At 37.8% G+C, this 20586-nt stretch overlaps 1 protein-coding gene and 1 long non-coding RNA gene across 3 annotated transcripts in view; both read left to right on the top strand.

Moving 5' to 3' along the window:
• The window catches only part of NRG1 (neuregulin 1), a 1076683-nt gene that overhangs the window by 761801 nt on the left and 294296 nt on the right, over positions 1-20586 (top strand). The window lies entirely within an intron of this gene.
• LOC121489994 lies at positions 95-1312 on the top strand. Its single transcript, XR_005987478.1, has 3 exons — positions 95-351; positions 679-756; positions 1144-1312. It is a non-coding gene; the product is annotated as an uncharacterized LOC121489994 (long non-coding RNA).

Genomic DNA, 20586 nt, shown 5'->3' on the forward strand with positions numbered 1-20586 from the left:
TTCACATTTGTGTGAGAAAAGAGTGTGAGAAAAGAGTACACCCTTCACCAAACAGAACACCTCCTGTTCTGTCAGCTGCTGGTTTCCTCCAGCAAGATATTAAAACTAGGTATGAGGAGCTGAGGTGTCATTACTCAGCAAGTCTGCAGAATCTGTGCTTGTGACAGCACCCTGGTAATTCCTGATAATTTCATCCCTCCCTGATGGAGACCCAGCTTTTATTTCAGCAACAGTAATGGGTTGTTCTGGACCCCTGACCTCACCTGAAGATGTCTTTATGTTGGATCTGCCTTATATTTGGGGCAATTGGTTCAAGACTTAGAGAAATTTCTACAGACACTCTCATTCCAGGTAAGTTTTTTGTTTTTGTTTTGTTCTTGGGATAGGACTTAGTCGTATTTTGTCCTCTATTGGAAAGCATAGATCAGTATTATATACGGAAGCTGATTTGTTCCTTCCGATGTGTTAAGGTTTTTGTAAATAAGCATTGGCTGCATTAACACCAGGGTATATGCAGATCAGCATAGTAATGCTGGACCTTAGTGATCTGAGGGTGGAATGAAACGTGGTATTTTTATTTTTTGAGAGAAAATAACAAGCTGTATGTTTTATAGTATGAATAGGATTAGGGATATATAAGGATATTTATCTAGAGTTTCTCTTTTGTTTGTTTTGTAGAATGATGGGACCCAACCAGGGTGATTGGCCAGAAGCAACCAGGGCTTCAGGCTTGGCGAAGTGGACTAAAATATAAAGGTAAGTGTTTGAGACTCTCGTTTCCTAGGACCATATCTCCACCTTGTCGTACGGAGTCACAGCCTCCTTTTACCACTTTGGCCCAAATACTGTGAAGCCTTCTGCCCACTGGCAGTGCTTCCCCTGCCATATGCTGATGACTAACACCAGTAAAATACCTACGTACTTTGGCAGTAACATATGCAGATACGTATGTTTCTAATTACAGGGATATTGTTAGAACACGATTTGGTTTCAAGGTACACAGTTAATGATCCAGGCAGAAATAATGCTTTGTTTTGTAACAGAAGAAAATAAGAACTTCATTTTAATCATTTTTCCCCTTTCTCTCTCTTTTTGTTTCTTTGATACACATACATGGGCAATATCATAAACTGGCAATACAAGAAGTTCTTGCAAACAGTGTGGCTATCCCTTCTCAGACCCCGGACATACATCTGTTACCTGCTTAACCATCCATCTGCTCCTTTGCTACAGCTGCATATCCAGGATTTTGTGTCCTATCATTGTTCTTTATGGATACCGTGTACACTTTTAAAGAATAAGTGTAAATTCATTAAAGTTATCATTTTAAAATATGTATCTATATAGTGTATGTGCATAATTTTTGCTTTTCCTAATCTTTTTCTTGCAGGCCTAAATCGTTAAATCAGAGAGTGACATGTGTGTATAGAAACTGAATGCACTATAGGTTCAAATGGGCAAAGAAGTTGTAGAGTGAAGTCACATAGTCCCGTTGACTACACTATTGTAATTTGCATTTTCAAATCATTGTGTCTCAGCCTTAGGACAGTGCTACTATTATTGTTGGTGGATTTTGCAACCTAATCTTGATTCATTCAGTGAACCACAAAAAATCACCTGAGGCCAGATTCCCAGTCCACAGGAATTCCCTTTCAAGTGATGAGAGCCTTACCTTCTTCAAGAACCCCTTAAGAATTCACAATTTCTGGAATATATAATTATTTCTGTTACATCCCCTTTGCTTCATCATGTCCAAAGAAGTAGAGAAATCTACTCACACGTTGATGAGTAAGCAGTGAATGGGTGAATGATATGTTCTGCTCTCTTCTAGAGCAAACCTGGCAAACTGTTTTCGAACACATGTACGGAGCTTGGGCAAGTGGTGTGAGCTCTGATGCACTGAATGGGATGAGAAATGGATGTATGGAGTGTCTGCTGTGGGAGCCTTCCCCCTTAAACTCAGGACTCAACTGTCTCCCTAGAACCTAAGTCCTTTTCTTCCAGCATCTGACAACTTGCATATGTTCGTCGCTGAAAATAGGGCCTGTGGCTTTTCATTTCATGTAAATGATGAGTAAATGGCAAAGCAGCTACAGAGGCATTGACTAAAAGTGGCATTCTCCTTATTCAGTGCACCATGTGCTCTTGTAGACATGCACCATCTGATCGTTTCTTGTGTTACGCTGCAACTTTTTTGGGGCACATGAGAAGCACTTTTTCTCAAGGTTTGTTCATTTAAACATCAGTCAACATTCATTTATTGAGCCTAACTTTACAGTAGGCATCAGGGATATAAAAATGAGTAAGGCATGGTCCCTGACCTCCAGGAGCTCACGGTTTAGAGATGCCTCCATGATAAAAATAACTAGCATTCATTGAGCATCAACTGCATCTTCTCAACTCTATTACCTGACTTAATTTTCTCATGACCTTGCACAGAGAATATTGTGTAACACACACGTAATGGATGTGAGTTTCAAAGAAATCAAATAACTTGCCCATGGTCACAGAACAACTTAACAGTCATAATAGAGTTGTCATGTAAGGCTAGATCTTTCTGATTCTAGAGCCTATGCTCTCATTGCTTCTATTCTGTCTTCAGCTAACTGTGTGATACAAAAAGTCACTTAGGAAACCCAACTGCACAATGATTATGAGAGGTGGTACATGCTCTAATTAGCAAATAGACATCTGAGTCCTGGGGTAAAGCTCTGGTCTTTCACTAGGGTTCTGTCCTACTCCACTCTTGCCAACAAACAAGAATCCACATGTCCTGGACAGACATTTATTCTTAGGATTCCCAGGAACACTCACCCTCCAGATCACCTTCCACTCAATAGTTTTTATATCCTTTTACATCGCTGGCGACTTATTGGTGACTTACCAAAACTGTCACACACCTTACAAGTATTCAAGAGACAAGTCCTCATTGGACAGTTAATATTCTCAGAGTTCCTCAGAAATACTGTTTCCAAGGTCAGAGCCTGCCTTGGAAAGGATATTACCATAATACCCCAGTCAATGCTTATTTTGTTTATTCTTAGCCTGTCTACCAATATCTTAGATTGTTTATATTCCATCATTTCTTTTATTAAAAAAAAAAAAGAAACTTGACGAGGTGACTTCTTATCCAAATTTGCTCTGATTGTCCCCATAGCCCTAAATGTCTGGACTTTGTCAGATAAGGTTTACCTTATAGGATTGTAACAGGCTAAGATAAGAAATGGCACAATTAAGTAGAATGTGTTACTTCACAAATGATAGATGTTACTTTTTTATTGGCTTAGTATGTTGCCCTTCCCAGGAACATTTGTGTTTTAAAAGAAGCTAAGTAGCCAAATCCAGATTAAAGTAGTGAATTTATAATTGTGAAATTGTCCTCAAAGGGAATATATTTTGGCTGGATGTGTGTGGGGATGGTGGGTTCCTTGAGATACACCTGTTATAACTCTCACCATTGAGGAGCTCTGGGCCTATCTTTACTAGAAGATAGTGGTAGAAAATTTGAGGATGAAAGGGCAGAAATAACAATAAATAACATTAATTGAGAGCTAATTATGCACTAAAGAGGTTCTAAGATCACTGTAAATCATTAACTCTCTAATCCTCTAAATAACCCTATTAGGAAGGTGCCATTCTCCTCATTTTACAAATAAGGAAACAGAGCCTAAGAGAGATTATATACTTTGCTCAAGATTATATAGTCAAGGGGCACCTGGGTGGCTCAGTCTGTTAAACATCTGACTCTCGATCTCAACCCAGGTATTGATCTCAGGGTTGTGAGTTCAAGCCCCAAGTTGGGCTCCACACCCAGTGGAGTTAAAAGTTAAAAAGAAAAAAATTTTTTTTAATAAAAAGAAGGTTACATAGTCAAAAACCAGATGAAGGATTTGGATTCAGTTTTTCCTGACATGAGTCTGTGTGTTTTCTACTATATCACACTATCTTTAATACCACAACAAAGTCTGTCCTTCCAGGGCTGGTCCTAGATATTCTTGGCAAATCCCATCAAGGGGGAAGAGGTCCTTTAAGTGGTGGTTAGTTACACAATAACTAAATTTAATATATCAACTTAGGTCAAAAGGAAGTGGTAAGAGTGGAATGAATGTATTTCAGGGGAAATACTTGTTATATTTGTAGTCATGGTCTACAACATTGCCTGTATTCCTGAATGGATGCCAGGAAGTGAGGCCATAGAGGACATCTGAGCATACGATATGTGCTGTCTGCACTCAGAACATATCAACTTGGACAGCCATACACTGGGGAGTGAAGACATACCAGGACCTTGTTTTCTGTCATCTTTATTTGAGGACCAGGCAGCATGGCATCAAATGGAAGGAACAAGTGAAGAGACATCAGGAAAATGTCAGAATGAAAGAGAAATGCAAGTCTCTAAAGGAAGTTCCAACTCACTCTTCACCCTTCTGCAATTAGGAAATAGGTGATAAGGGCCCGAAAGGGTAGGAGAGATATTCTAGATTTAGGCAATTCTTACCACGCTCATGGTGGAAAAATGAGATATGTCCAGTAGCAGAGCTATGGAAACTATTAGAAACTGAGCTAATTGTAGACTTCTCAGTGTGCCTCAGGAAATGGGAAGGTATTTGTCCCTTTGGGGCTTATATTTTTTCCAATTTTCCTTGTTCAGGAAAGAATTCATTCTTCGAGCAATGTAACCTCCTGCTATGATTTCACAACTCCACAAAAGAGAATAATTATAGATTAATAATGAACCAAAATAGAAAATGTTAAATGTGTGTAGCAGATAAGAGGAAAATGTTCTGTCTTGTAAACTGTATTGTTTCGATTCCTGGCAACAAAAAGGAACAATTCTCACCTCTGCAATTCTAAATAGATGTTAGAATTCACTTCACTTTCCAATGGTGCAAATTTTCAGTCTCAGTGGGAGGACGATGAAGTGCCCTAAGCTTGGTCAAGAGTGAGAAAAATTTCTTATAGCACAGATGCCTTTCCTTCCTTGGGCTGAGAGATTTGTGGCCTTTCATACACAATAGCTGGGCACAGTTTTCAGAAGTTTTCTCATTAGTAAAACAAAGTTTAATTTATTAAGAACTTTCTTTGATTCAGGCACTGAGCTAGATGTTTTCCACATTTTTATTCATTAAAAAAACTGCCCTTGAGGAGCCACCCTGTGTCAGACACTACACTGGGGTGCTAAAACCTCTGCTGTCTCTCAATTCTAACAAAGATTCTGAAAAGTAGGTGGGATGATGCTTACCCATTTTACAAATATGAGACTTAGAGAAGTTAAGTAAAATGCACAAAGTCATGGAATTAATATGTGATAGGCAGAAATCAAAATGTTTGGAGTCCCCTAACTTCCCGAACTCTATGCCCCCAGAAGGCCAGATTAGGACCCATTCCTGGGATCCAAAGTCCTTGACTTGTTACTTATTCTGTTCCTTGTTCACCATTGAAACTTAGCCCAGAGTGTCAGTTCCTGATACCCTGTGCCTCCCAAGGTGATATGGACTTAACCTGACAAAATAACCATAAAGGTATAAGGCTAGAGGGTATTGCCAATAAGCACCAACCCTTAGGGGAATCTTAGCAGTGATCTTAGGGGAATCTTAGCAGTGATCTTCTGGATCTTCTGGATCACACCATGCCTATATTTTGGCCTGATAGTTTAAAATTGGCATGGATGAAGAAAGATGCCAGATAGGCAAGGTAGGAGGCAGGTATTTCAGTAACAGCCTCTTGAATCAGACCCTTTCTAGATTCACTCAAGGCCTGGTTCTGGGAGCTGTCATCATGGCAATCCCAGAGTCTCATTGGTTGGGTGGTCAAAGGTACCCATGCATCGCAACAGTGATCCATGGGGATTTCTTCCCAACAACCAGTGAAACTTGTATTTAAAAGCAAACTTTAGGGGTGCCTGGGTGGCTCAGTGGTTGAGCATCTGCCTTTGGCTCCCTAGGATCAAGTCCCACATTGGACTCCCCATGGGGAGCCTCCTTCTCCCTCTCCCTATGTCTCTGCCTCTCTCTGTATCTCTCATAAATAAATAAAATGTTTTTTAAAAAAGTAAAATAAAAGCAACCTTTAGCCAAACTGAAGGAAAATAAAAATTTACAAGTACAGCATTAGCTCAAGCCAATGAGTTGATGGTTTTGTATGGAGTCACTGTTGGGTAAGCCCCAGTTTAATGGCCAAAGCAATTCTGTTACCTGACAGAGTCAGAGATCATTTTGCCTAATCCAGACACTTCATATAGGTCTCTCCTGCTGTTATATGGTGAGCTATTATATTTGTAATCACGCTGTCCACTTGGTTGTTAGTTCTATAAATTTGTCTAGTTAATAGTCTACATTTTACATTTAGCCATGCAGATTAAAAGGTCTTTCCTCAGCAAAAACACTATCAGGCAATATTTTTTTAAAGAAAAATATAAGATACTATCAAATGACTTAAAATTTCTAAAGAATTAGAAGTCAATAGAACATATGAATATTTCTTTTTTAACGATTCTTGTTGCCTTTGGGGCTATTTCAGTACATCCTAATATAATAATAAATACCCAGATGTTATTTATTTTCATAGATTCATACCACTACTTCTAAAGCAAAATATTTTTTATTAGTAAAATCTTTTTATTAACCAAAATGAGAATTGCTTTTTATAATGTTTATTTATCTATTATTTCCCATCCTTTGAATTCTGGAATAAGTCCTGGCTTTCTCCATACTATCGCTAAGTGTGTGTACTTTTCATTTTATTCTTCAATCGTTATTTCTGAAGTTTTCAACAAATAATTTGTTCTGAAAAAAAAATTGGAAGCTTAAGTTGGCTTTATAGTTATCAAGTGACTTTTGGTTTGTTCAAATGATGATTTATAAAGGAACTTCTAGATTCAGATTTATCCTTTCCTACTTCATCTTACATTGCTAAAGTCAGGATCAGTTTGATCACTGAGAAGATCATCTGTCTTGGGTGGAGTGGTACCAAGGTATTTTTTTTATGTAAAGCCATTGTCGATTAGGCTGCCATCATTTAGTCAAGATGAAGGTATAAGTAATGGAACTGTATGAATGATCATAGATCATTAAATAAGTATAACATATTTCTTTTCTCGGGATGCCCAGGTGGCTCAGCAGTTGAGCTACTGCCTTCACCTCAGGGTGTGATCCCGGGTCTAGGGATCGAGTCCCACATTGGGCTCCCTGTGAAGAGTCTGCTTCTCCCTCTGTCTGTGTCTCTGCCTCTCTCTTTGTGTCTCTCATGAATAAATAAATAAAATGAATATATATATATATATATATATATATATATATATATTTCTTTTCTCTGGTTGGAGATTTCAGTGACATAATCATGGCTATAGTGTTTAAGAGTACAGGAAAACATTGTATAGGAGTGTCAATGGTACAATGCCCTGGGCCTCATGACCAAATATTGCAACCACGTGCGTGCACATGCATACACCTAAAAATGTTTTCTGATGTCTTATGTCATACTCAGCATCAACATCTCCATCACAACTCTGTCCTAATGTTTCATAGCCAGACAGGTAGCAAAAACGCTTGGAACTGTGTTCATGGGTATGCTCCTCCTCAGGAAAACAATATGGGGAGATAAATGGGAGAGATTTTTGGTCCATTTTTAAACTGTATCAGGCATCTCCTACTCCTTCAGTGCACTCAAACTTGGAATTTATCCAAATTGAGGCTACAGGTCTTTTCTGGAACTCCCCCTAGATTGTTCTGGTTTGTTTGCCTTTAACCTGGCTAATACCTATTCATCGTTCATGACCCAACTCATATTGGGACAGCCCTCCATTTCCCCAGCCCACCCCAACTCTTCATCTGAACTCAGCATCACTCCTGTGTGCTCCATTGAATGATTTGTTTTGTCACTGGACTTATTACTTTGTATTGTAAAAATCTATTATTAGGAAAGCATCCCTCCTTCCTTTAAACATGAAATTCCTTGACAGGAAGGACTAGGTCCTATTTATCTTTCTCTTCCCCATGCCTGGCACAGAGCCTGGCTGTATAGTAAATTCTGAAGAAATCTTTGTTGAATGGGCAAATAAACTTTGAGAACCCTACACAAGTATATTTATATGCACCAGAACTCTCCCTTCATTTCTTCTGGTTGGTTTTCACGAAGACAGATACTAGGGAGAGAAGAAGGAAGATACTTAGCTTGTAAAATATCCTACTATGGCATTGTGAACATGAAGTTTTGGTTTGGGAGTTCCTATCAATGAAGATTATTTTTAAAACTAAAATACAAAATTTTCACTCTCCACATCCTCCTTTATAACATCATTACTTCTTCCTATTTTTGTCATAGTTTTGAGTACTATGTTTTCAACAGGAAACATCTGATTGGAATACATTTCTTTAGATATCTTTGTTACACCTCACAAGCTACATTTTCCAAATATACAAACCCCAGGCTGGAAATACAATAGACACTTTTGAGAGTTAACTCTTATAGATATGTTGTTTGTGCAAACTGTAACCAGATATATTTTTAAATAAGATCTTTCTTAAAAATTCCAGATTAAAGTAAACCTTGTATTTTGAGATAATTTTGCCTTCACATGCAGTTATAATAATACAGACAACTCCGGTGTACCTTTTACCCAGTTTCCCTCAAAGTTAACATCTTGCAAAACTCCTGTATAATAGCACAACCAGGATATTAACATCAGTGCAGTCAAGATACAGAGCATTTCTGTTCCTGCAAGAGTCCCTCATGTTACCCTTTTAGAGCTGCCTCTGGTTTCTCCCCTTGCTATTCCCACCTTTAATCCTAGCAACCATGAATATTTTGTCATTTCAAAAATACTCCATAAATGGAATCATAGGATCTGCAGCTTTTGGGTATTGGCTCTTTCTATTCAGTGTAATTCTTTAGAGAGGTTTAGAACGATTCTTTAGATATTTATCCAGGTTGTGTGGACATCCATAGTTTGTTCCTTTTTCCTGCTGTATAGTATTTCAGAGGTTGGCTGTTTAATCATCTACCCATTGAAAAACATCCGAGTTGTTTCCAAATTGGAGCAGTTACAAATTCAGTTGCTATAGCATGAATATTTATAAATATTCATGTAGAGGTTTTTGTGTGAACATACATTTCAATTGTCTGGGATAAATGCCCAGGAGTATAATCTCTGGATCATATGATAGCTGCATGTTTAGTTTAGGTTTTAGTTTTCTGGTTGTTATTTTTTTTGAGAAACTGCCAGAATCTTTTCTAACACAGGTGTGCCATTTTATACTCCTTTCAGCAGTGTCAGAATGATCCAGTTTGTCTGCATCTTCACCAGAATTTGTGGTGTCACTTCTTTTATTTTTTGTCATTATGGTAGGTGTATTGTGATATCTCATTTTGGATTTAATTTGCATTTCCCTGGTAGCTACTAAGGTTGAACATCTTTTCATGGGCTTATTTGCCATCTGTATATCCTCTTCTGTGAAGTATCTTAGTGCCTTTTGCCTATTTGCTAATTGGTTTGTTTTTCAATACTGTTCTGTTTTGAGAGTTCTTTATATATTCTGAGAGCAGTCCTCCATAAGATATGTGGTTTGCAAATACTTCCCCCAGTATGTAACTGATCTCTTCATTCTCTTCATTGGGTCTTTCACAGGGCAAACATCTTTAATTTTCATATGAATAACTTTTTATACCTGTTCGGCAACCAGATACCTAGATTCTCCTGATAGAAAAGCTTGTCTGAGATAATGTGAAATCATTTTTACATATTCATAGATCTATCTCCATTAATGTCATGCAAATTTAACTTTCACAATAATAATGAAAACAGAATTCTCAATTGTAAATGGGCTGTTTTCCTTGCTCAAGCATTTCACTATAAATTCACTTCCAATAACATTTGTTGAGCACATACTCCGTGTTGAGTGATAAGGATACAAAATTCATAATTTGTGGCTTATTTGCTTTAGGCACTTAAATTTTACTGGATTACATCTAAATTTTATTTGGTAATATCCTTCCAGGAAGCAGGATAGTCTTGTTTTCTATTATCTCTACTGCCTTACAATGAAGAAGAGAAATAAGGTCTTAACTTTGCTTTTAACTATGAAACCTGAAAAAATACAATGAAATAACTTGTATGTCCCTCCACATGATACGATAAGATTATTCTCACAAGAAGACTTTGACTTCTCAAAACCTACTTGACAAACTATGTTATTTCTTAGGACATGAAAGGTTGCTTTCAAAACATATCAGAACTTGGGACTCCTGGGTGGCTCATTGGTTGGGTGTCTGCCTTTGGCTCAGGTCGTGATTCAGGGTCCTGGGATCGAGTCCCACATCAGGTTCCCCGCAGAGTGCCTGCTTCTCCCTCTGCCTATGTCTCTGCCCCCCTCTCTCTCTGTGTCTCTCACAAATAAATAAATAAAATCTTAATATATCTTAACCCAAAAACATAATCAGAACCTAAAAGTCCTAATAACAAGGAGCACGATACAGAACTGCTTATTAAATTACATTTTAAAGGCTATTTTACTCTGCCGTGTTCATAAATATGTGAAAAGTAAATGTACATATGGGTAATAATTAAGATTAACCACTGAAAGTAAAAGAAGTAGGATTGTGAATGGTTGTTTCTCGGTTTTCAATTTCACTAATTTCTGATTACTTTTAAAACAATCATTATTTTTGGTCATTATGATCATTAGCATAGAGATCATTAGCATTTTTTAACTTGTGAAGATATAAGTGAATTTGACTTAGCAGATCAGTGAGAACTGATTGATGACTAAGAGTACCATAAGGCAACACGTGTCATCATAGTTGTTTCCATGGTGATGAACTATGATGTCACAAACTCATTAGTGGTGACTCAATGAACCATTTAGACAAAGGATGAAAAGTAGTAGCTCACCCGGATGTATGCCATCTTTGCTTTAGATGATATTATTAATTAAAAGGAAGGGCTGGGTATTTCTCTCAGTGAGATTATGTAAAGATATTACATGTCTTCAGGCTTGCCTGAACATGGTTATGCTGGTTTTAAATGGAGGTTTTTCAAACACCCAAAAATTCATAAACAGAATTTGACTTGGAATTGGGTATTCATAAGAAAAGGGCTTTTCTTCTCACGTTTTGAAAAGGTTCCTCATTAATCATAGTTAAATTCGGACAAATTTTCATCAGTATAGTCACTCTTTCATTACTAAATGGTCTTGTTTTTCATCTTAAAATATTGGCACTGAGAACATAGAGGGAAAAGGTCTCAGTGTTCACATGCTCAGAGATTAAGAAAATAGTTTAGATTTTAAAAGTAGGCACTTTTCCTGATAGTTTTGGTTGGTACATGCTTTAGGCTAGGTTCCTATGACACAACCAGATGCAAATGAATTGGCAGTCACTGCACCCGCTTGCTGTTTGTACCATCTCCGTGGTAGCAAACAGCCAGGCTGCTGGAAGCACATACTTGGCTCTATGAGTCAATTTAGTTTATATGCCTGGGAATTTGCAAATCTTCCTCTGACTTTTTGATACCAATGTCTTGACAATTCCCCTGATTTCAAGAGTCCTCAAGGATTTCAGACAGCAGCTTTGACTTTAGAGTTTTATGAACGTTATTTTATAACGTTCAAGAAGTTGGCCTGGCTTTTCAACCAGAAATTAGTAATCTAATGGTAACAATTGGCACCAAGGCCTAACACAATGGAAAAGACATCAAAGACCTTGATTTAGAGTCTACCTCTAACTCTGTTTATTATGACCTCCAACTCTGACACCTGACTTTCTCATAAGTAGTAGTGAGATACGAAAATCTTAGCTGAATCAGAGAATGGTTGTGAGAATTCAAAATAAAGCATATATAAAGCTTATAGTACAGTGCTTGGTATCAGGTCAGTACTTAATAATTACTTTTCCCCTTCATGACAGATATCAAAATGATCAGTGTTTCACAGGTGAGAATTAATTTCTTTTTCCATCCCCAAGGCTGACAGAAGGCATATTATCCATCATTCCATCTCACTGTCACCCACACATCACAAAATTGTTACTTAGCTCAGGGAGAGATGGGGCATTTGCTTCTCCTCACAAAACACTAACCCTCCCTTGCAGGATTCAAAGATTATCTTCCTTCAGCAGGTCTACCTGAGCCTAAACTCCAAAGAATTACGTTCTTTTATGAGCTAGAGGAAGTCAGATCCATTCTCTGCTGTATTGGCCCTCTGGCTCTTTGGCACCTTCCACGTCCTCCTCATTTGGAAAGGGCTCCATGATTTTCCATCTCACAAAGCAACCCTATTGTTGCTTATTTCCACTGCAGGGAAAAGATGAAACATCTCACTCAGAACTGCAGAACAATGGAAGTCCCTTGAAGGAAAGCTCTGAAAGTAATACGCAAGTTACCTCTGAGATATTCAAAATCCCATTGCTTTACCTTTTTCAAAAATTTTTGGAAAAATTCCAAAATCCTCTTTGACAGTATATCACAAAGCCTGTGATTGGGCCAAAAGGCTTATTTCACTGTGTACCAAAAATAGTGTACATTGACAAAGAAAAATAAATTAGAAATAGATTTGTTGAGGACATGCCATTAAAAACAAGCTCCATTGAATCAATTCTCCTTTCAAAGGGCTGCCAAGGTAAACTTGAACTAGCCTAATAGAGGCAGGTGGTAGATCCAAACTTGGAAAAAAAGTGAGCCTTTATATCCCATTAAGTATTATAACTATTTGATGGAGAAGTGTTGAAAACACTAAATGTGAGTATCTCAGAAAGTAGGAGAGCATAAGTCTGTCTTTATGCTAAATGGCCAAGGCTTTCCATTTGTCTTTCACTTTCTTATAAATCCATGGCTCCACTTTTACCAGACCATTCACGTATCTATCTGTTATCCCAGTTATTCTAGGTACTTCCTCTTTGACCATGAACAAAAGACTAGATGCATAAGCAAAGGAAAAGCGTGATTGAAGAGTACATGGATAGGTATGTGAAAAGATGCAACCAGGTGGACCTGGTTAAGAAATAGACTTTGGGAACTTAAATATGGAAGGAAGTTGGGGAAAGTGACAGGTAATGCACAGAAAAAACAAACAATAGTGACAGATGTCTGAGTAAAGAATGTAGGGACAGATATTCCAAAGCTTCTTATTTTATACCACAATTTCTCTGAACACAAATTGCTTCGTGGGCTGATATACATTCTCCCACAGTAGGTTCTAGCAATTTACATATTATTTACCAAACTTTCCTAGACAGAAATATGTATGATTATTTATTGTTTATATAAACCCTGTCTTGTGCTCGCTTGAAAATCATGCTTTTCCAAAATGTCATTCAATATGAAGTGTCTTAAATTTGAAGTGAGGAAAAAAATAAATGGCTCTAGAGAATAGTCTAGTGATTTTTGACATTATGGGTTCTCGTGTGGGTTCCTGTCTTAGACTAATATCAATGGCACAGTGCTTTGATAATGTCTGGAGACTAAATGAGACACACAATCCAAATCCCATATGTGAATTATTGTACTTGCAAGAAATTTTGAATAGATGAAACACAATTTTAAGTCTTCTTCTTCTTCTCTTTTTTTTTTTTAACTTTGTAGAAGAGCCAAGGCAGCATCAGCCAAATCATTAAACCAGTTGATTTATTAATGGATTGACATGGCTCAGGCATTTTCCAAAGGGTGAACTCATATTTTGGTAATCACATGTACTTTCATCATATTTTCTGTCTGTACCTCAATGCCATGATGACGAACATCATTCTTTTCTTGGATATCTGACAACTTCATCAAAAATGGAAGAGATGCTACTGACTAGTGCAAATCCAGCAACTGGAAAGAGCATATCCAACAAATAAGCCCACCTTAAAGAAGTCAACTGTGTGCCTCTGGACTTTGTCTACTTCACCCCTAAAGAGGGGGGGCTAAGTCATCTTAAAGATTCCTGGTAGCTTTAAATCAAAATCTGTGATTGATTTCTGGAGTAAGGCCAAATAACTTCCTAGCTGCTGCCATTGCAATAGTGGTAATTCAAAGAGAATTGGGGGAAGAAGGGAGGGAGGCAGGGAGGGAGGGAGGGAGGGAGGGAGCCATCACTGGATGTTTCTTGAAAGGCAATTGGATCACCACCTAAGGACCACATAGTAATAGCCAAAAATGAGAGTGGCTCATGGTAGGCACACCATTTATTCATGTACCCTGACTATGAATGAATCTTCCCTAATAATTCTTCTGATACATTTCTTCATTTCACAAGATTCCTGAACTACCCAACTTGCCTTTTTTTATGACCTTGCTCTGTTTATATCACCTTCTTATTAACATGTATGTTCTGAATGTGAATTCAAGGCCCAAATAGTAGCCAAGATTCAAAATGAACATAATCCAAAAAGATTGGCAACAGTAACACTCCCCAACTGACTCTTCTCCACTCTTTTATTAATTATAAAGCTTATAACAGAATAGTCTAGGTTCTTTTTTCTTGCTGTGACATCCAGCATTATTATCTATTAAGATCAAGTAGGGAAGGCCTAGTTGACTATCACAAGCAATCCTAGGATTCATCGAAAGTGAAGATGTTTCATACAGATTCCTAATTGCTTAAAATTTGGCTCCAAGCACCTGAGGAGTACTAAACACCACAGAGATAAGGCTTTGTTATATTTGGAGAAAACCTCAGGTGAGTGTGATCTTTAAGAAGACTGCCTTGACAGTAGCAGTCCCTCTGCTATATAGTCAACAAGGCAAATATGTTATTTTATTGCCATAGCCCCAGATGAGGCACTAAAAATGAAAACAGATCCCAAATACACAGACTAATTTGTTGAATTCTGAACCAAACCTCTATTTGTTTGTTTCAGTATTAACAGATAATTATTCAGTATCAACAGATTTATTAAGATCACATCACGCATAGGGAGCTGTCTGTGTCAGGAAAAAAACCTTTAAATCAAAATTGACAGATACTGAGATCTGAAGGAACATCTCATTCAACTGCAGCCTTGTATCAAAATATATTCGTTCTTTTCCTCATCCAGGAATGATATGCCTTTAAAAAACAGCTGATTGACTGGTTTCTTTTTTCACTATGCTGTGGGATTTTCATAGAAGGGGAAGGACCATCAGATAGCAGTTTATAGAAAGATTGATCTTCCTGTAGGCAAAAGAGGAACCAATGTGGCAGCAGCAATATCAAAGTTTGAGCTCACCCTCTTGCCTATTTCATTAGTATCTCTTCTCAGCTTACTAAAAAATCTGAGAAGAGAAATGAATAAAGGGCTTGAGAGGCTTCTCATTTCCATGCTCGACATCTCCACGCTGACCAGGTGAAGTCGGGAGGGACCATCAGACATGACAAAGCTAAGTTCTATACTGTAATATAGTCACAGGGCAAAAATTGGAAAGAGCTTCTTAACTCTTATCCAAAGACATTTAGTTCTTGGTAAATGAAAAAAGACCTTTAATAAAGTTGTTTCATCAATATCCTTCACAATAAGAGCACCAAAGTCCAAAAGACCCAGAAAATCACAGCAGCCAGAAGAATGAATCCCTCTCTTGGCTTTTCATTGGAAATGGAATGATTAAACTCTCGGACACATGCCTTCTGCAGTCATATCACACAAAGCTAATCACAATGGGGAAGAATTTATACCATATGCAGTTATAAAAAGATGATTTTGGGGGCACCTGGGTGGCTTGGTCGGTTAACATCTGCCTTCAGGTCAAGTCATGATCCCAGGGGGTCCTGGGATCCAGCCCCACGTAGGGCTCCCTGCTTAGCAGAGAGCCTGCTTCTCCCTTTGCCCCTCTCTCTGGCCCTCTTCCCACTCATGCATGCTCTCTCTCCCTCTCTCCTTCTCTCTCAAATAAAAAGATCTTAGGGAAAAAAAAGGATGATCTTGGGACATGAATGTACAGGAAGACCGAGAGATACATCTATCTCATGCTTGATTCTATCATATAATCTTAGCTAGTTGCAATTTGCACTACAAGGGAACTGAAAATGTAAAGTTTAGGATCACAGTATCCAATGGATTGTTTGGTAAAAGAAAGGATGCCTTTCTTGCTGTAAATATCTATGAGAACTTTTTCCAAAAGGTGAATCTCAGGGGTTGAAATTTTTGTAGGTGATCATTAACTTCAGTAGAACATTATATTTTAAAGTTTAGATAGTTAAACCAGATTATATTAGGCAGGGTTTCCAGAGCTTAGTTATGTATGTTCTCTTAGGTTTGAGTCTCCACCGTATTTTAGCATGTAATAACAAAATGATTTTATCCAATCCCATAAAAGGAATTGTTTAATCATTGCTACATGCAATCACGGCACTCTTACCTGGATCTAAGCTAGGGAAATAAATTTGTATTTAGCAGCCAGTGATGTTGATGGACACACCTGAACAAAAAACTTCAAACGTATAAAACCACCAAGAGAATTGGAAATTTTTCTATTTGAGACTTTGTTTGCCATTGATTAATGCTTAATGACACTTGCTTGACATTTTGCTTTCAAGAGAATTTTTAACCAGGCTCTTTACTTAAATTAACAGGAATAAAATATCCAGGGTTTAAATTACCGTAATCTCTCAAGATCTTGCATTTGACACTTTCATAATTTTTTACCTAATAGTAGCTTCAGGGAGTTGGAATTGCTCTTGTAGCTGGCCTGCATCTGAGGGGAGCATCCAAAGTCTCTGAGCTCTTTTATTTCCTTTTCCCCCCTAAAGTACTGGAAATGGTTGGCTCTGATGAGCTCCTGAGGCAACCACAAGATGAGGCAAAACAGGATTGAGACGAAAACCAAGCTCACCCACATCCTATGTCAATTAGTTATTTTCTTTTACTTTATAAACAAGCAGTGTGTGGGGGAGGGTGTTACAGCCTTGACCGTAGATTTCCCTTCATACCTCCAGCCCTTGCCCAGAGTTCCCTTCTGCCCTACCATTACCCCTCAACCCCCAGCATACGCTCACACCCAGACTTGTTTTCTCAAACAGTGCTCATCGTTTATGCTGGCTTCATCTCGAAGGTCATCAGTACGCTGAATTATCTTGGGAGATTCTTCAGAATAGTGTGTGTGTGTAGGAAGGATGTGAGGAGAATTGGGAGGTGGGACTCAATAATATGTTGAAAGAGGAGTATTAAGAAAAGTGGTATTTAAAATAGTGCAAAGTGCAATCAGTTGATAGAACTGAAATGCAAAGAGCTCAATGGGGATTTTGTGTCTCTGGCTTAAAAAAGAAAAGAAAGAAAAGAAAAGAAAAGAAAGAAAAGAAAAGAAAAGAAAAGAAAAGAAAAGAAAAGAAAAGAAAAGAAGAGAAGAGAAGAGAAGAGAAAAGAAAAGAAAAGAAAAGAAAAGAAAAGAAAAGAAAAGAAAAGAAAAGAAAAGAAAAGAAAAGAAAAGAAAAGAAAAAAGAAAAGAAAAGAGAAAAGAAAAGAAAAAAAGAAAAGAGAAAAGAAAAGAAAAGAGATAAAAGAGAAAAAAGAAAAAAGAAAAGAAAAAAGAGAAAAGGAAAGAAGAGAAAACAAAAGAAGAAAAGGAAAGGAAAGAAAAGAAAAGAAAAGAAAAGAAAAGAAAAAAAAGAAAAGAAAAGAAAAGAAAAGAAAAGAAAAGAAAAGAAAAGAGGAAGAAAGAAAGAAGAAAGAAAGAAAGGAAATAGTAAAAGTTAATTCCAAAATTGCTGACACTCAGTTTTTTCAGTTGAAACTTTAGAATGGAGAAACAATATAATCATAAATGATATACTTTGTTGGACTTGAGCACAGAAAAATTTACTCATCCATTTAGTGCCAAGCAATATACTAAATAAGATGTGCTGGAATTCACAGTCCAACTGAAGAGACATCAAAGCAAAGAGTGGAAATATATTGTGGCAATAAATATTTAGATATACTGATGTCATAGAGTGAAGATATTTCAGCTAAGCCTTCAAGCATGGGGAGGAATGTGCCACTTGAAAAAGGAAAGGGGGAGCCAATACTTCCAGAAAGAACCCACCTGCTGTGGTGGAGTTGTGGCAGAGCACAGAGTGTTCCAGATGGGTAGGCAGCTGGCATGTAAAGCTCTGAGGTGGGAATGGGCTACCAAAAGAGGAGATATTTGGAGCCAAAGTAATTGAACTGTGATAGAATTAGAGATACGATGTCTATAAGAAATCTGACAACATGATGGGCAAGTGACCATGAGAGAGCAGACGGAGACCATTTAAGACCATTTAGGCTTTTGTGGGCCTAAGCAGAAATAGAGTGATTTTGTTGCACACCTGGTGTGTGGTGAACACTTGCTACATTATTTCATGGATTTCATCTCCTTTAATTTTCACTGCAAGTTTGCCAGCTAAGGTTGATATGTAATTTTCTCAAATGTCCCCAGGGTGGGGACCACACGGTGGGGAATGATAGGGGAGTGGACATTTGAATTTGCTTGCCTTGCTGCAGAAATCGCTTGTCTAATTCTCCCTTTCTAGCTCACTATCTGGGCCACCTTCTTCCTTGTTTTTTTTTTTTTTTTTTTCTCCCTGCTGCCCTAGCAATTGTGCCATGCCATGGGCTCTGCTCATTTCTACACAGAAATCTGAGCAAACTGCTTCCTGCAGTTGCCCTCTAGCAGAAAAATGTGGCAAAAAAGGAATGGGCACAGTAATAAGGAGGGTGTTTTCTTCCTGAGGGAAGAGCATCTTTTCTCTCTTTTCAGGAGCTGCCTTTATGGGGCACCTGGGTGGCTCAGAGTCTGCCTTTGGCTCGGATCATGATCCCGGGGTCCTGGGATCAAGTCCCACGTTAGGCTCCCTGCATGGAGCCTGCTTCTCCCTCTGCCTGTGTCTCTGCCTCTCTCTCTGTGTCTCTCATGAAAAAATAAATAAAATCTTAAAAGGGAGAGAGAGAGAGAAGAACAAGAAGAGCTGCCCCATCCAAGCTCTTTGTGCTTCAAACAAAATGTCATGTTTCTGGCAATTGAATTAGGAAAGTAGGTATCACCACTGTTCTGGCCCCATAAAAGCAGAGATTATGTTGAGTTGTTTATGACAATTCTTTGCTTCTTGATCCTCAATGACTCTCCAGTTTTATTTGACTGAATGTTTAGCTCTGGATCAGTGTTATTGGGAGCTATTTTTTTCCTATCCTTAAATTTCAGTTCTATTATTTGTTTTTGCATTGTGTTTTGTTGTGTTTTGCTAATTTGGGGAAGTTGAAGTTTGAGTGTTCACCAGGCAAATGGACTTCCTTTTGGTCAAGTTTATTCTGAAAATAAACATTTAATTGAGCACCTACTACAGTGATAGCAAGACAACATTTGCTTTAAATGAGCTCTAAATCTATTTGGAGATATGATACATATGGAATGGGCAGTAAATAAAAAGTGGGCTGTACTTGGTGCTGCAATGGAATTGTATCAAATTATGCTACAGAGCGAAGAGTTTGGAACTTTGAGATGGGGAAGCTTTCACAGAAGAGATGGTACTTGAATTGGAACTTGCACAACAAGTAGTATTTCTTTTTTTAATTTTTAATTTTTTAAAGATTTTTATTTATTTATTCATGAGAGAGAGAGAGAGAGGCAGAGACACAGGCAGAGGGAGAAGCAGCCTCCCTGCAGGGAGCCCGACGTGGGACTCCATACCGGGTCTCCAGGATCACATCCCGGGCTGAGGTGGCACTAAACCGCTAAGCCACCAGGGCTGTCCAACAAGTAGTATATCTTGAAATGACAAGTAGTATTTCATGAAATAGGAGAGGGAGAGGGCATTACACAATGAGAGAGCAAGCAATATGAATAAAGATACGGAGGCACAGAAAGCTTGTGTCTTATCCAGGGAATAATAAAGAGTACAGGGCTGCTAACCTGTAGCATGCACATGTAGGCAGAAATGAGAATAGATGATCTTAGAAACATAGATTGGAGCTTTACTGTAGAAATCTTTGCATGCCACACTAAGAAGCTTTAATTTCATTCTCTTGGCAACTACAAAGTATTTACATGTTTCAAAAGATAGACCTGATGGAAGAACAGAAATAGTGATGATGATATTCCCATATGTAAAGTTCTACTGTGAGTCCAAGAACACATCGCATGTCTGCTCCATGTCTGATATGCGGCTTAGGCTGTTTGAACCATTTGAGAATAAGAAATAATAGTGTTTAAAAAAATATTTAATAACTTTTAGCTACCAATTCCTGCTAATTTCCCTCTGATAAGACATTTATTCCAAATAGACACTAGCTCCATGGCAAGGGAAAATAAGGAAAGTGGTATGTAAAATATCCCACATAAAATATTAGCTACATTTTCTGTTTCAGAATACCAATCTATGTGATGTCTACTCTTAAGTAGAAACTTCTAAAAAGTGTTAACAAAACTGTGTTAATTTGTGTGTATATGTGTGTGTGCATATTTTCAGGTATTAGGAACCAGATTCTGTACCTGTAGCACAATTAAACTTCACCACGACTTTGAGGAATTTTCCGAGGTTCTAGGTATTTCCTTGAAAACTGAAATGCTTTTGGAAAGATAAGTTTCATCATACTTTTTGCTTTGAAAAAAATGTTTGGTCACCTTGAAAGAAAAAAAATTGAAGTGACATGTGACTTTCTCCTTAATATGTTCTGTTTGAAATT

The sequence above is a fragment of the Vulpes lagopus genome, chromosome 4 (genome assembly GCF_018345385.1).
Source record: "Vulpes lagopus strain Blue_001 chromosome 4, ASM1834538v1, whole genome shotgun sequence".
Taxonomy (NCBI): domain Eukaryota; kingdom Metazoa; phylum Chordata; class Mammalia; order Carnivora; family Canidae; genus Vulpes; species Vulpes lagopus.